Source organism: Cajanus cajan, chromosome 3 (assembly GCF_000230855.2).
Source record: "Cajanus cajan strain Asha chromosome 3, NIPB_CcT2T_4, whole genome shotgun sequence".
Lineage (NCBI taxonomy): Eukaryota > Viridiplantae > Streptophyta > Magnoliopsida > Fabales > Fabaceae > Cajanus > Cajanus cajan.
In genome coordinates this window covers 73,974,867-73,989,804 of record NC_138519.1, presented here as the reverse complement: position 1 = coordinate 73,989,804, position 14,938 = coordinate 73,974,867, and positions in this window count along the sequence as shown.

Genomic DNA, 14,938 nt, shown 5'->3' with positions numbered 1-14,938 from the left:
TCTTATTATGAAGATTAAATTTACTTTAGATCTCTTTATAATTTTTAATCTATAATTTTGGTCACTATTTTTATTTACAAAATTTTGGTCTTCTAGTTTTTTAAATTATGCAATTTTGGTTTCTCTTATTAAATGAAACAATTAATTGATAATGACTACATGACATTAATATAGTTACATCATCATCAATTAATGGTCTAGGCGAAAGTAATCAAATTAGTAATTTGAAAATTAATTTGGAATACCAAAAGATCTTATAATTAAAAATAAAAAGGTCAAATTTGTGGATTAAATATAATAGAGAAATCAAAAGTGAAATTTAACCCATAAAAAATTATATAAACACTTATACTAAATATATATATATATATATATAAGTAAACTCTGCTAGTTTTATGCTTGGGTTGCCCTAGCAGTACATGTTGTGGTCGATTCAATCATTCAGTATGAAAGAACTCTTTCTTACTCTCCTTTCTTCATCTTTCTTTCAGTTCATCTCTTGGTTTTTGTAAAAGTTTACAATTAAGCTCCATCAAGACCTATTCAAGTAAGTTTTTGTGTTAATTATATTTTCAGTCTGATAACTATGCTAATTTTATCATGATACGGGAGATTTGATTGTACACGTATTTTGCGCTCTAAATTTCTAATTTTGGATTTTGTGGAGTAGAGTTAAGAATTTTGGTTATGGATAGAACATTAACTAGCCGGAGGAAAGAAAGATAAGACAAAAACGAGAGAGGAATAAAGAGATAGAAAGGAAAATATTTTTTGATTTTGAAAATAATTTTATAGATGGATGAAATTCATCTATAAAAAAATGTTAATAGGTAGACAAGCTAGATTTTTAATTAAATAGATTCTTTAAATAATCTTTTAATAGATGAAAATAAATTGACTTAATTATATTTTTAATCTTTTAAATTTGACTTATTTTTTTTCCTAAAATTTATATTTGTGTTTTTAGTTCATAAAATATAAATAAAAAAATTATTATTTTGATTTTTCAAATTCAAAATTTATCTTTTTATCCCTCAAATTTAAAATATATGTTTTTATTCCTAAAATATATAAAAAAAAATTATTATTTTAGTCTTTTACTCAAATGTCATTAATTAATTAATTAATTTGTTGTACATAATTCTTTAACTAATGTCATTATCATTGAAAATATCATATTAAACCAATTAATATTACAAAACTATCTTAAGCGGTCACTATCAAAGACCATAAGAAACTAAAATAATATTTTTAAAATTACAGGGACTAAAATGATAAATTTTAAATTTGAGAGAATAAAAAGTTGAATGACTAAAATTTGAAGAATTTAAATAATAATTTTTATATTTTGAGGACTGAAAATGCATTTTTAAAATTGAGGGACCAAAAGAATATATACCAAGACTAAAATAATATTTTTTTAAAAAGTTACAAGAACTATAAACAAATTTTAAATTTGGGGACCAAAGAAATAATTATCTTAATAAATTTCAAAGATTAAAAATATAATTAAGTCAAATAAATTAATAGATTATTTATATCTAATTTATTATAACTAAAAATTTATTCAATTCATTTATGAAAAATGTTAACATTACACTTTCATACTTTTTGAACACATATCTAATCTTATTTGTGGATTTTATTAAAAATCAAAAAATCATCTGAGTCTCTCATTTAATTAATGATTCTTTCACTTGATTTTTTAATTTTTAATAAATTTTAATTAATAAAAATATATTTAAAAAAGTGTGCTAAAAACTAAATTTGGATTTCTTCATATAACATTTCTATTTTTTTAAAAAAAAATATCAATCTTTAATTAAAAATAAAAGATAAAATATTTAAATAATAAAATATTATGAGATATTAAAGATGAAGATTTTTGGTGAAATTTTGGCATGAAAAAACTCATTTTTGTTAAAAGGTTATTTTGTTTGGTTCAATAAAAAAGTAAAAATAAAAATAAAATTCACCTAGTCTTATCTATAGAAAATGTTACTTTCATGCTGTGGTGACTTCATTTTTGAAAAGAACATAATCAGTTATTGATTTAGAAACATAAGTGTGTAATCACTTGAGAAAAGAAAGTATTGATTAAGAGCATTGCTACATCATCTAAAAATGGAAGTAAAAAATGCTCTAAATATTAAAAATTATTATTTTTTAATAATTTTTTAATTTTTTGGACAATTTTTTGGCCTCCATTTTCAAAGGATACAGCATTTTTCATTTATTAATAGAAGATTATATTGTTAAGGTGTGAGCATATGAAGGGTTACTGTCGTAAGCCAGTCATCTAATACCCTTTCCCAGGTCTCACTAAAATCCAGATTAGTTGAGAAGCCTCAAACGTACATTCAAATCAAAGTTACAAAACTCATGAATTCAGCTGTTCAACGAGTAAAGTGTGCTGATGACACTATGTTTCAATTGTTTTTCACGTTTCATCTGTAATATACTGTAGTAGTCAATAAGCGTTGCAACCTTATGTAAGAAAGCAAAAAGAAAAAAAAAATATGGTAATCATGACACAACTCCATTAACACCGTTTATCTGTCAAAAGTATTTTTTGTTTTAAGAACGATTCATGCCTGTGCTTCCATTCAAAAGATACCTCGGATTTCGTGCCTCTATTTATTTTTAAAGAAAAAATAATAATAACTTTAGAAAGAAAATAATTGTGTAATGTATAGTTACTTAATGAAAATTTTCATTTGAAGGATATAATGACTTTATTAAAAATAGAGACAAAAAATAGTTAAAGAGTTTTATCTATTGTTATAGATATAATTCAATTAATTTGTTTTATATTTTTGTGTAAGAAAATTTTGTTTGGTATTGCATATATATTATATATATCAATATATTAATATTATAAGATTTATTAGATATATATAATTATTCTATAAAATTTTAATTACATATATTGTTTATATTATTTAATTAAATATTATTTATTAAATAGGATTAATATTTAATGTGATTAAATTTTGATTGTTATATTTTAAGATAAGTAGTATTATATATATATATATATATATATATATATATATTATAAAGATAAATATATATATATATATATATACTTATTTTGATATACAATTATTATTTGTTAAATAATAAATTATTTATTTGATATAAAAAATAATATAAAGAATATTTACACATTTTTAGAGTAAAATTCATCTTATTATAAGAGAGTAATCAAATAAGAATAAATATGAGATAGAGTTGAAAGAATAAAATATTTACAAAATAAAATATTTTTCTAATTCATATATATAGTGAATAACTTTGATTGAAAATTTTATACTAAAAATACTCAAACACACTCAAATATTTTCATATTTGTTAACAGTTTTGAAAAATTATTTTTAGGTATCAGTTATTCTCTAAAATGTTTTTCTCCATGTTTCCTTTTTAATTTTTGTTTCCACGTGAGAAGTGAGAATGTGATATCTCTATAAATATATATATATATATATATATATATATATATATATAGGAACTTATATTAACACACTTTTAACTTCTTCTTTTTTTTAATTATTTCTTATTAAAATTATTTAAAACTTTAAAAATATTTCCAAAACTAATAAAATATAACTAAAAATATCTTATAAAAATATTTGAGAGTAACATTTTGTCAAAATATTTCTAGAAGTATAATAATTAGAAAAGTAATATGATTGGAAAATTTTTAAATTTTATTCACAAAACTCGAAAAGAAAACTTTCAGTAAATATAATATATTTTAAGATAATGAATATTCTTATAATTAAATATAGACAAGACCAATCAAGTTAAATATATTTTGTATGATTTTTTATCCATTTATAATATTATTTTAATAATTTTTCATCACTTGCGTGTAAATGGGGAGATTTTTTTTCCGACAGGCACCTAAGCTGACATAAAGTAATTGACCCATATTTTTGCAATATTAAGAATCATATTTGCTTAATTAGACTTTTTAGTCAAGAAATTGAAGGTTAATCTAAAAGCTAATCAAAGACTATGAGCTTGGATAGATACCCTACAGAAAAGAGAAAATATATTAAATTAATGAAAGGCGTAGAGAGGAGGAACTGATTCATAGATTTTTCATTAGAGTTGCAAGAGGGCACGCAAAAGGGGAAAGGTGGCGATTGACCATTGTTCTTATCAATTATTTATGATAAACTAAGCTTTCTCTTAGATTGAGACTTAAATCTTTTTACTATAAATGTATATCAGTTTGAAATGGGATCTCTAATTAATTTATGGTAAAGTTTGACACCTCCAGATTTCACTAAGATTTGCACCGGATAATAAAAACAAAATAAGACTAATAGATATGCACTCTCTATTAAATTTAAACAATTAATTGTGTGATTATTTTAAAAAAGAAAGAAGAATTACAAATCATGATTCTTCCTCTTACTGTAGACATTAGTCACGTTTTTTCCCCTTCTATTTACGTGTTCATTGCACCTCTCCCTCTATTAACAGCTATATATTAAATTATCCCCTTTGGGGGAGTGGCTTTTGAATATTTTCGTGAAAAAATTAATTTTTTAAAAAAGTTGGGAGTTTAAAAATATAGCAATTTGAGGCCACACACAAGTTTACGGGTGTCAGACGGAAAAGAAACAAATCGGAGTGTCCGTGACCAATATGGTAACGACCATGTGAAGGTTTCGTTGAATTAGAACAATTTCAACGGGAGTTGTTTGTCCCATGAAACAACTCGAGCTTCAGTTTCTTGTCATAGGAAAATTCTGACGTGGTAACATGAATTGTTTGAAGAAGAGAGAGAGTTGCTTTCTCAAGCAACCGTTCCTTACCAGATTTCAAGCAAATCTTATTAAATATATTTGGGAACGTTTCAAAAATAATAATGATGAAAATTAATTTCGTATAATGTCTATGTATTTACTGTTGCCTTATTTTATTTTTAATATCTACTTATTATGTATTTTTTCTCGTAATTTATTTTCTTTCATTGTAGTGCAATTATCCTTTTTAATAAAAATTTAAAATTGGTTCATAAATAATTAGAAAAAAAATTCTAAAAGTTGAATTTCTTAAAGTTTCTTACCATTGGAGTAAATTTGTGTTTGAGTTGTTTAATACTGACATGACACACTAGGGATCACTTTTTCATTTGAATTGCTTCCATTGTAGATGCCCTTAGTTGTCTCATCGTTTATTCAAGAGGGAGTGAATTAAATATTTAAAATATTTATTTTTTAAGATCTTTAATTTGTAAAATGTTTCTAAAAAATTTTCAAGGAAATCTATTGATTCAATTTATATAGGATAGAAAGTCAAGATTAGTTTTTAAATTTAAGAATAAAATAAAAAAAAATACAATGTAAATAATCGATTATTACAAGTTGATAATTGATCATTTTGAGTGACAGACTCAAATTTTTTATTTTTCAAGTTTAAAACCAATTTGAAAATATTTTCATCATCTAACAAGAAATATTTGAATAAGTTACTCATAAGCACAAAGCAAACATTTCTAACAAAGTATAAGCACACATGAATACAATTTGCACTCTCTTAAACATGAGAGACACTCTTTGTAATCATCAAAACATAACCATAAACTAATAAGTCTTCATCTTGAGCTTGGTCAACATATAGAAGAGTTCTCATGTGGATTACTAATAATTTTGTTCAAGTATTTTAGAGTTGTTTATATTTTGTACTTCGAAGGTTGACAAAGTATTACAGTTCAAAAGCTTCAATTGATAACATTTAATTTAATTTATGAAAACTATATCGTAACATCAAAGTTCTGACCAATTATTGAGCACAAAGTGTCTACTAGTTAAAGAGGTTCAAGTTAAAATACTAGTTCTGTGAACCATCCACTAGAAGGTTTCAATTAAAACTCAATTTCTTAGAAGGTTGATATTGAAGTCTCCTAAAAAGGTTTAGACAAGGTTTGCTCAGAAGATAACAACTTTTGAAGAAAAAACTAACAACACCAAAAAAGGAAAGTACAATTGAGGTCAACACTGCTTAAAAACTAAGTTACCCACAACAAACATATTTTAGTGGCTATAAAAGGAAGATCAAAGCTACAATTTTAAAACAAGCAAGATAAAAAGAGTAATAAAAAACACAAGCTATCAAAGTTGTAATTATTTCTTCATACTCTAAATTTTTTTTTAGATCTCCACTTTTACATTTGTATCAATCCTATAATAAAAAAAATAAAGTGTGAATCTTCCTTAATGGAAGTTCTAGTTTAAGAGAATTTGTTGTTACCTTAGTAGAGTGCTAAGATACCACTGCTAGAAAAGTGTTATTTTTTTGCAAATTTTCTTGCAAAAAAATATTCGTAGAAAGTTTTTGCGAATTTTCCTGCAAAAAATTATTTGTAGAAATTTTTTGCGAATTTTCCTGCAAAAAAATATTCGCAGAATTTTTTTGCGAATTTTCCTGCAAAAAATAATTTACAGGTATTTCTTACAAATTTTGCTACAATTTTAATAATCATGGGAAAAAAATTTCCATGGTAAAAATTTGCAGAAAATATTGTAAGAATTTTATTTTGTTTCTTGCAGATTTTCTTGCAAAAATAAATTCGCAAGTAATGTTTACAAAATGGTAGAAAAATTTTGCAGGTAACTTTTCCTGCGGATTTTCCTGCAAATTTTAATTCGCAGGAAAAATAAAAAAAAAAATATATTTAAATTCATAAGTTTAATATTTTAAAAAATCTTCAAGTCCCACATCGATTAAAAATAAAATAATTAAAGAGTATATAAGTTGGAGTAACACTTACCTTACAAGTTGAATTGTATGGTTGAGTGTTAGACTTATAATCTACAATCTTAGAATTTAAAAGATTATGTATGAGGCATGAAAATAAAAGATTATGAATTCTTAAAATATAGAATTTATAGTAACTTTTTTAAATTTTTTTCGTAAAAGATATTCTTGCAGAATTTCTTGCGAAAAAATTCGTAGGAAAGTTTTCTGTGAATTTTTTTTTGCAGGAAAATTTCTTGCAAACTTTTTTTTTGCAGGAAACTTTCCTGCGAATTTTTTTCGCAAGAAATTTCGCAGGAAAATTTCCTGCGAATTTCGCAAAAAAAATTACAGGAACAACGTTTCCTGTAAATTTTTATGAAAAATTCGCAGAAAAAGTCGCATATAATAAGAGAAATTCTAGTAGTGTACACAAACCTATTTCTATAACAAATCTAGCATACCCATACTTGAGTTGTAGAGGTGTAGGAAGGAAGGAAAGCAAGAAATCACAACAAGCGGTTGTGTGATCTTATAGCAGGTGATTATGAGGTTGGGTGTCTCATAGCTTGTTAAGTGTGAAATCTCAATAGGTGGCTAAGTATGAATCACTAATAATAGGGGGTAGTGATAATGGAAAATCTCACAAGTTTGTGTGAGGACTAGATGTAGCCTAATTGAAGTGAACCAGTATAAAAATCTGTGTGAAATCTCTTTATATCTATCTGTTTATTTACTTCAATTACTTTACTGCATCTTACATATATTGTTGCATATTTGCTATGCAAACTAACCTGCTCAAAAATTGATTTTATAAATAACTTAAGTTTGAACACTCAAAAGGTTACTTTTTAAAAGATAGTTAAAGAATGCAACAATTTAACACCCATTTTTATTGTCTAGCATTCAATTTAGGGACTTGTGTCCCCATGACCAAGGCTATATATATACCTTTTCACACACACACCAGCCATAAAACTAATTAATGTGCGAAGGTGCTGTAGAAGTGTGTGACTTCCTCAATAGTGTTGAAGGTATCAAACCAAATACGCATTTTTTTCTCCGAGCATTTTCTCCCCTTTCATACTTTCAAACAAATAGAACATTAAATATTTAGTGTTCCACAAAATACTTCCTGGGAACATTAGTTTTAGTATTTGGGAAAATACTTTCTAGAATAGTGAAATTAGTGCTCCACTATTGTAGAAAGTATTTTCTAAAACTGTATTTTGTACATACTTCTAAAAAATACTTTCTAAAATTATGTAATAAAAACATTTTCTAAAAATATTTTTTAAGATACTAATTTTATTATTCTAAAAAGCATTCTCTTAAAGTATGAAAAGGATTTAAAGAGGATGAGGAGGAAAAAGAAAAGATAATTTTAAAAATAAAACTTAAAATAGGAAATTAAATAGAAAGACATTTTAGAATTTTTTTAAAATAGGAAATTAAATAGAAAGACATTTAACTTAAAATAGGAAATTAAATAGAAAGACATTTAACTTAAAATAGGGAATTACATAGAAAGTCATTTTAGAATTTAAAAAAAAAAACAAATAAGAGATATATTTATTAAAAAAAATAAATAAAAATGTATATATTATAAGCACATGACCAATACTTTCAAGCCCAATAAGAAAATGGAGCAGCCCATACACAAGCAAATTGGCTTGAAGACTTTGAATAAATTTTGTTAATGGCAATCCAACCATTCTATATGTAACCGTTTTATTATAGCCTTTGCATAATTTAGTTTAATGTCTAAGATGAGTATCGAATTTCTGCCCTTAATTAAGAAATACAAGTGGTAAACCATTTAACTTAACTATTTTTCGAACATTGTATTTAAAGGGCCCTAGGTCCCTTTTTTGAGCTATGAAGAACTAGATAAAAAAGAGATATTTTGTGGCTTTATTTTTAAAATAAATAAAAAGATAGAACGATTAGCTACTTAATAAAGACTAATAGTTTGAAAAAAAAAGTATATATTAAGAGAAAGAGTGATTTAGGTTTCTAGGTAAAAACACACGAGAAATAAAGCAAGAATGAATTGAAATTTCTCGGCTATTTACTCTCTTCTCTGTGGGATTTTTTCTCTCCTTTGTGGGATGCTCTTTTGACCGAATTCTTTTCTTACTACGAAGGTCATCCTCCACACCAGCCACGCCATGTCGTCTCCTAATCTCCAACACCTGAACTTGGGTCACGATGAAGACGCTCTTGTCATCCAAAGTAATCAACCTCAAGTCCCGACTAGAGATGTTTCCCTTTGCCTGATAGGTCATTTTTTAATTGAACGCACTATCTGTGTGCAAATTATGAAGGTTCATATGGCGAAAGTCTGGCAACCTCGAAGGGGAGTTTCCATAGAAGAGATCAATCAGAGGTTGTACCTGTTTCAATTCTACCATATAAAATGGATATGCAGAAGGTTCTAAAAGGCGACCCATGGTCTTTTGACCGCCACCTTCTCATACTAGGCACCCTTCAACTCGGTGAAGTCCCCACTATGGTCCCCTTATACACGGTGCCTTTCTGGATCCAAGTCCATAACTTGCCACCAGACTTCATGTCCCTCATGGTTAGGCAACAAATTGGTAATTATATCAGAGTGTTTTATAGAATACAATGAGAATAACACTACGACCCTTTGGCGCAACTACATGGATATCAGGGTACTACTAGACGTTAGGACCCCACTAAAGAAAGACAAGTGTATCCCACAAGCAGGCGGAGAAGGTGTTATAATAAAGAGCATATCCAATGGAATTGCTTATAACCAACCTCTCAGCTCTGGCCCACTTTATGAGTTGCTTAAATTTTAACAAAGTTGCTTCTACAAACAACTTTGTTAAAATTTAAGCAACTCATAAAGTGGGCCAGAGCTGATATGGCCCAGGGTGTTGGGAAGAAACTTTAAAGGCTAGAAGGAAGTGTTTAAGATTGGGAGAGGTTGGAAGATTTTGAGAGAAAGAAAGATTTGTTGTATTGAATGCTTCTAAACTTTTTGGCTTACATCCAAATGATACAACCATCCCCTATTTATACTAATGGCACCTCCTTAACCAATGGTTAGGATCTTGCCACCACAACATTCATCTAAGGGCTATAATTCATTCTCTAGAACTTTCTAAAACATTCCTATAATTCTAAACTTTTCTAAACTTATCTAGAAACATCTTATGGATAAACATCTATAGATATTTTGTACATCATTCTAGAATCTTTTAGATAGGATTTTCTAGAATTCTATTTGGGCCTTTGCTAATATTGGGCTTTTATCTTTTAAGCCCAACATACAAAATCAATTTATATTCCAACACCCCCTCTTAAACTTGATTTTGTACTCCAAGCAAACTTCTCAACTTCATAAAGACTTCTTTCTTCAGCGGTTTGGTGAAGATATCTGATACCTGATCATGCGTCTTCACATATTCCATTTGCACATCCTTGTTGTTGATGCATTCTCTAATGTAATGGTAACGGGTGTGGATGTGCTTACTTCGATCATGGAAGACTGGGTTTTTTTCTAATGCTATTGCCGACTTGTTGTCCACGTAAATCTTTGTTGGCTCCACTTGTGGCAAGCTTAACTCCTTCAATAGGTTGCGTAGCCAAATAGCATGGCAAACGCATGAAGTTGCAGCTACATACTCTGCTTCACATGTAGACAAAGTGACAATAGGCTGCTTCTTGGACATCCAAGTAAAGGCTGTGTCTCCCATGTAGAACACAAATCCACTTGTGCTCTTTCGGTCATCCATATCTCCACTCCAATCGCTATCACTATATCCAACAAGCTTGTAATCGTTAGAATTTGAGTTGTATAGGCCAAAGCTTGTCGTACCTTTGATATATCGAAGAATCCTCTTCGCAATCTTGAGGTGAGTAGTTGTTGGAGCTTCCATGTATCGACTCACGACTCCAACGGCATAGAGAATGTCTGGTCTTGTACAAGTTAAATAGCGCAAACTTCCAACAAGACTTTTATAGAGGGCTGGATCCACCTTTTCTCCCTCTTCATCCTTACTTAACTTGATGTCGCATTCCATAGGAGTGCCAACTGGATTAGCATCATCCAACTTGAACTTCTTGAGGAGGTCTTTAGCATAGCTTTCTTGAGTAATAAAAATTCCTTCGTTTCCTTGCTTTACTTCAATTCCAAGATAATATGCCATAAGCCCCATGTCGGTCATTTCAAACTCCTTGGTCATATCCTTCTTGAATTCCTCAAACATGCTTGGATTGTTCCCTGTAAAGATCAAGTCATCGACATACAAGCATACAATCAAAATATCTTTACCTTGAGCTTTGATATAGAGTGCATGCTCATATGGACACTTGATGAAATTCGCTTCTTTAAAGTACTTGTCAATCCGAACATTCCAAGCTCTCGGAGCTTGTTTCAATCCATAAAGAGCTTTTTTTAATCTCAAGACTTTATCTTCTTCTCCTTTAACTTCATATCCTTGTGGTTGCTCAATGTAGACTTCTTCTTCAAGAACTCCATTTAAGAAGGCAGATTTGACATCCATTTGATGTATCTTCCAATTATTCTGAGCTGCTAATGATATAATAAGTCTAACAGTTTCTAGTCGAGCAACAGGAGCAAATACCTCGTCATAGTCGATGCCAGCCCTTTGACTGTAGCCCTTTGCTACCAATCTTGCTTTGTATCTCTGAACTTCTCCTTTGGAGTCCTTCTTTGCTTTGTAGACCCACTTGACACCAATTGCTGTGTGTTCTTTTGGAAGCGAGACTAGCTCCCAAGTATCATTCTTCTTTATTGCCTCGATCTCTTCATCCATTGCATTTCTCCAACTCTTCTTTCCAATTGCTTCTTGGAAGTTCATGGGCTCACAGTCTGCAAATAGACAGAATAAGGTAACATTGTCTAGATTTTCGGTTGCCTCATATATTTCTTGGAGACTTCGAAAACGTGGCATTCTTTCACTTGAGCTTTCATAATCTTGAAGGGTTGTATTTGGTGAAGTGGGTGGAGTAGTAGGTGTCTCTTGCGGTTGTTGTTGTTGTTCCACATCATCTTCTTCAACGCACGAGAAGAAGGTATGATCCTCACAATTTTTCGACCAATCCCATTCTCGTTCTTCATCAAACACTACATTCCGACTGATGATTGTTTTCCTTGAATCAGGATTGTAGAGTTTGTACCCTTTGGAGTTGGCGTCGTAACCAATGAAGATGTATTTTTCACTTTTGTCATCAAGTTTACTTCGTTTCTCATCTGGCACATGCACATGAGCTATGCTTCCAAAGACTCTAAGATGAGAAATACCTGGTTTTCTACCGCTCCATGCTTCTTGTGGTGTTTTTCCACTAACGCTTCTTGTTGGAGAGCGGTTGGTTAGATAGACTGCACATGCAACAGCTTCAGCCCAAAACTCCTTTGGAAGTTTTTTACTTTTAAGCATGCTTCTTGCCATCTCCAAGATTGTTCTATTCTTCCTTTCAGCCACTCCGTTTTGTTGAGGCGATCTTGGCACTGTCAATTGTCGTCTAATTCCATTGTCTTCACAATACTTCTGAAACTCTTTTGATGTGAACTCTCCTCCACGATCGGATCTCAAAGCTTTGATCAGAAGGCCACTTTCCTTCTCAACATGGGCTTTAAACTTCTTGAAGTTCTCGAATACTTCTGATTTTTCTTTTAAGAAATATACCCATGTTTTTCTTGAAAAATCATCAATGAAGAGAAGGAAATAATTACTCTTACCAAGTGATCTTGGCTTGATTGGTCCGCAAACATCTGTGTGTATGAGTTTTAATGGCTTTTGAGCTCTTGAGTCTGACTCCTTTGGAAAACTCAATCGAAATTGTTTTCCAAGTAGACATCCTTCACAGACTTGGTTGGGGTGAGTAATACAAGGCAGCCCTCTCACCATTGCCTTCTTGGAGAGCAACTCTAATCCTTTAAAATTAAGATGGCCAAATCGAAGATGCCAAAGCCACGATTGGTCTTTGTAGCACATCTTGAGACATTGTGGGCCATCACTTTGAATGTTAAGCACGAACATTTTATTTCTCGTCATTGGCACCTTTGCAATGAATCTACTTGTGTTATCTCTTATAGAAAGGTTATTATTCTTAAGTTGAATATCATAACCTTTCTCTAAGAGTTGTCCTAAGCTCAAGATGTTGCTCTTCATGCTTGGCACATAATATACGTTGGAAATAAATTGATGTTCTCCATTCTTTAGTCGGATGAGGACATTACCTTTTCCTTCCACCGCCACCTTTGATTCATCTCCAAAAGCCACGTTTCCCTTTACTGATTCGTCAAGCTCTACGAACATGCTTCTTTTCCCACACATATGGTTACTTGCTCCACTATCAAGGTACCACTGATTATCCTCGCCTTTATCTTGGCCCTTGTAAGCCAATAGCAAGGTACCATCTTCTTGACACCTTTCTTCAACATAATTAGCTTTCTCTTCGACTTTATTTTTGTTAGGGGCTCTACATTCAGAAGCATAATGTCCAAACTTATTACAATTATAACACTTGATTCGTGACTTGTCATACCTTGAATTCGGATTTCCTCTCCCACGACCTCTGTTAGAGCTTTCTCCTCTCTGGTTATTATTGTTAGGCCTTCGTCCTTGTCCATGTCCATATGCACGCCCTCGTCCTTGTTCTTGACTATAACTTCGCCTTGATTGGTTGTGTGCATTTTCTTCTTTTCTTGAATCAAAATGTGCCTTGAAGACTTGCTCCACGATCTCTTCCTTCTTCTTTTTCTTTTCTTCATAAGCTTGCAACGAACCAAGAATTTGCTCTATTGACATGGCCTCCAAGTCTTTTGTTTCTTCGGTAATGGTGACAATATGTTCGAACTTTGGATCCAATGATCTAAGAATTTTCTCCATAATTCTTACATCATCTAGCTTCTCACCATTTCTTTTTAGGTTATTAGTAACTGTTAAAACTCTCGAAAAGTAATCGGAGACTAGTTCACCTTCCTTCATATGTAAAGCTTCAAACTCTCCTCTCAAAGTTTGAAGACGTACCTTTTTTACTTGATCTGCTCCCTTGTAAGAGATCTTGAGCTTCTCCCATGCTTCCTTGGCTGTCTTGACTCCGGAAATCTTCTCAAAAGTATCTTCATCTAATCCTTGATAGATTAGACAGAGAGCTTTCTTGTCTCTCTTCCTTGAGTCTCTCAAGCTATCCTTTTGAGCTTGAGAAAGACTCTCTACATTCTCTGGTTCGGTGTGGCCCTTCTCGACCACCTCCCAGACATCATGTGCACCAAGGAGAGCTACCATCCTTAAGCTCCAATTGTCATAGTTGCTCTTGGTGAGCATCGGGACTTGAAAAGGAACTCCAGTATTTGTCATTTCTCTGAAGATCTTATGGCTCTTGATACCACTTTGTTGGGAAGAAACTTTAAAGGATAGAAGGAAGTGTTTAAGATTGGGAGAGGTTGGAAGATTTTGAGAGAAAGAAAGACTTGTTGTATTGAATGCTTCTAAACTTTTTGGCTTACATCTAAATGATACAACCATCCCCTATTTATACTAATGGCACCTCCTTAACCAATGGTTAGGATCTTGCCACCACAACATTCATCTAAGGGCTATAATTCATTCTCTAGAACTTTCTAAAACATTCCTATAATTCTAAACTTTTCTAAACTTATCTAGAAACATCTTATGGATAAACATCTATAGATATTTTGTACATCATTCTAGAATCTTTTAGATAGGATTTTCTAGAATTCTATTTGGGCCTTTGCTAATATTGGGCTTTTATCTTTTAAGCCCAACATACAAAATCAATTTATATTCCAACACAGGGTCCATTGCAGATGGTCTAATATTATTCAAATATGAGCGCATAGGATGTTCTATTTCTTTTGTGGTATCATGGGGCACCTTGATAACTCCTGCTAGGCCTTGTTTGCTATTGGCAATGATGATGGTAAGAGAAACTGGAGTGTGGTGCTCAAAGCAGATATGCAAAGCGTCGACGATGGTTCACGATGATTGCGAGATGGCACAAACGCGGGAATTCTGCATGAAAATCTTAACCATGCACACTATTAGGGATCCCACGTAAATCATGGAACAAATAAATCTAGTAACCATGCTAGTCACTCACCAAATGATGCAGAATTACAAAAATGGAAAGATATGATGGAAAAAATCTTTCTAAATTTAAA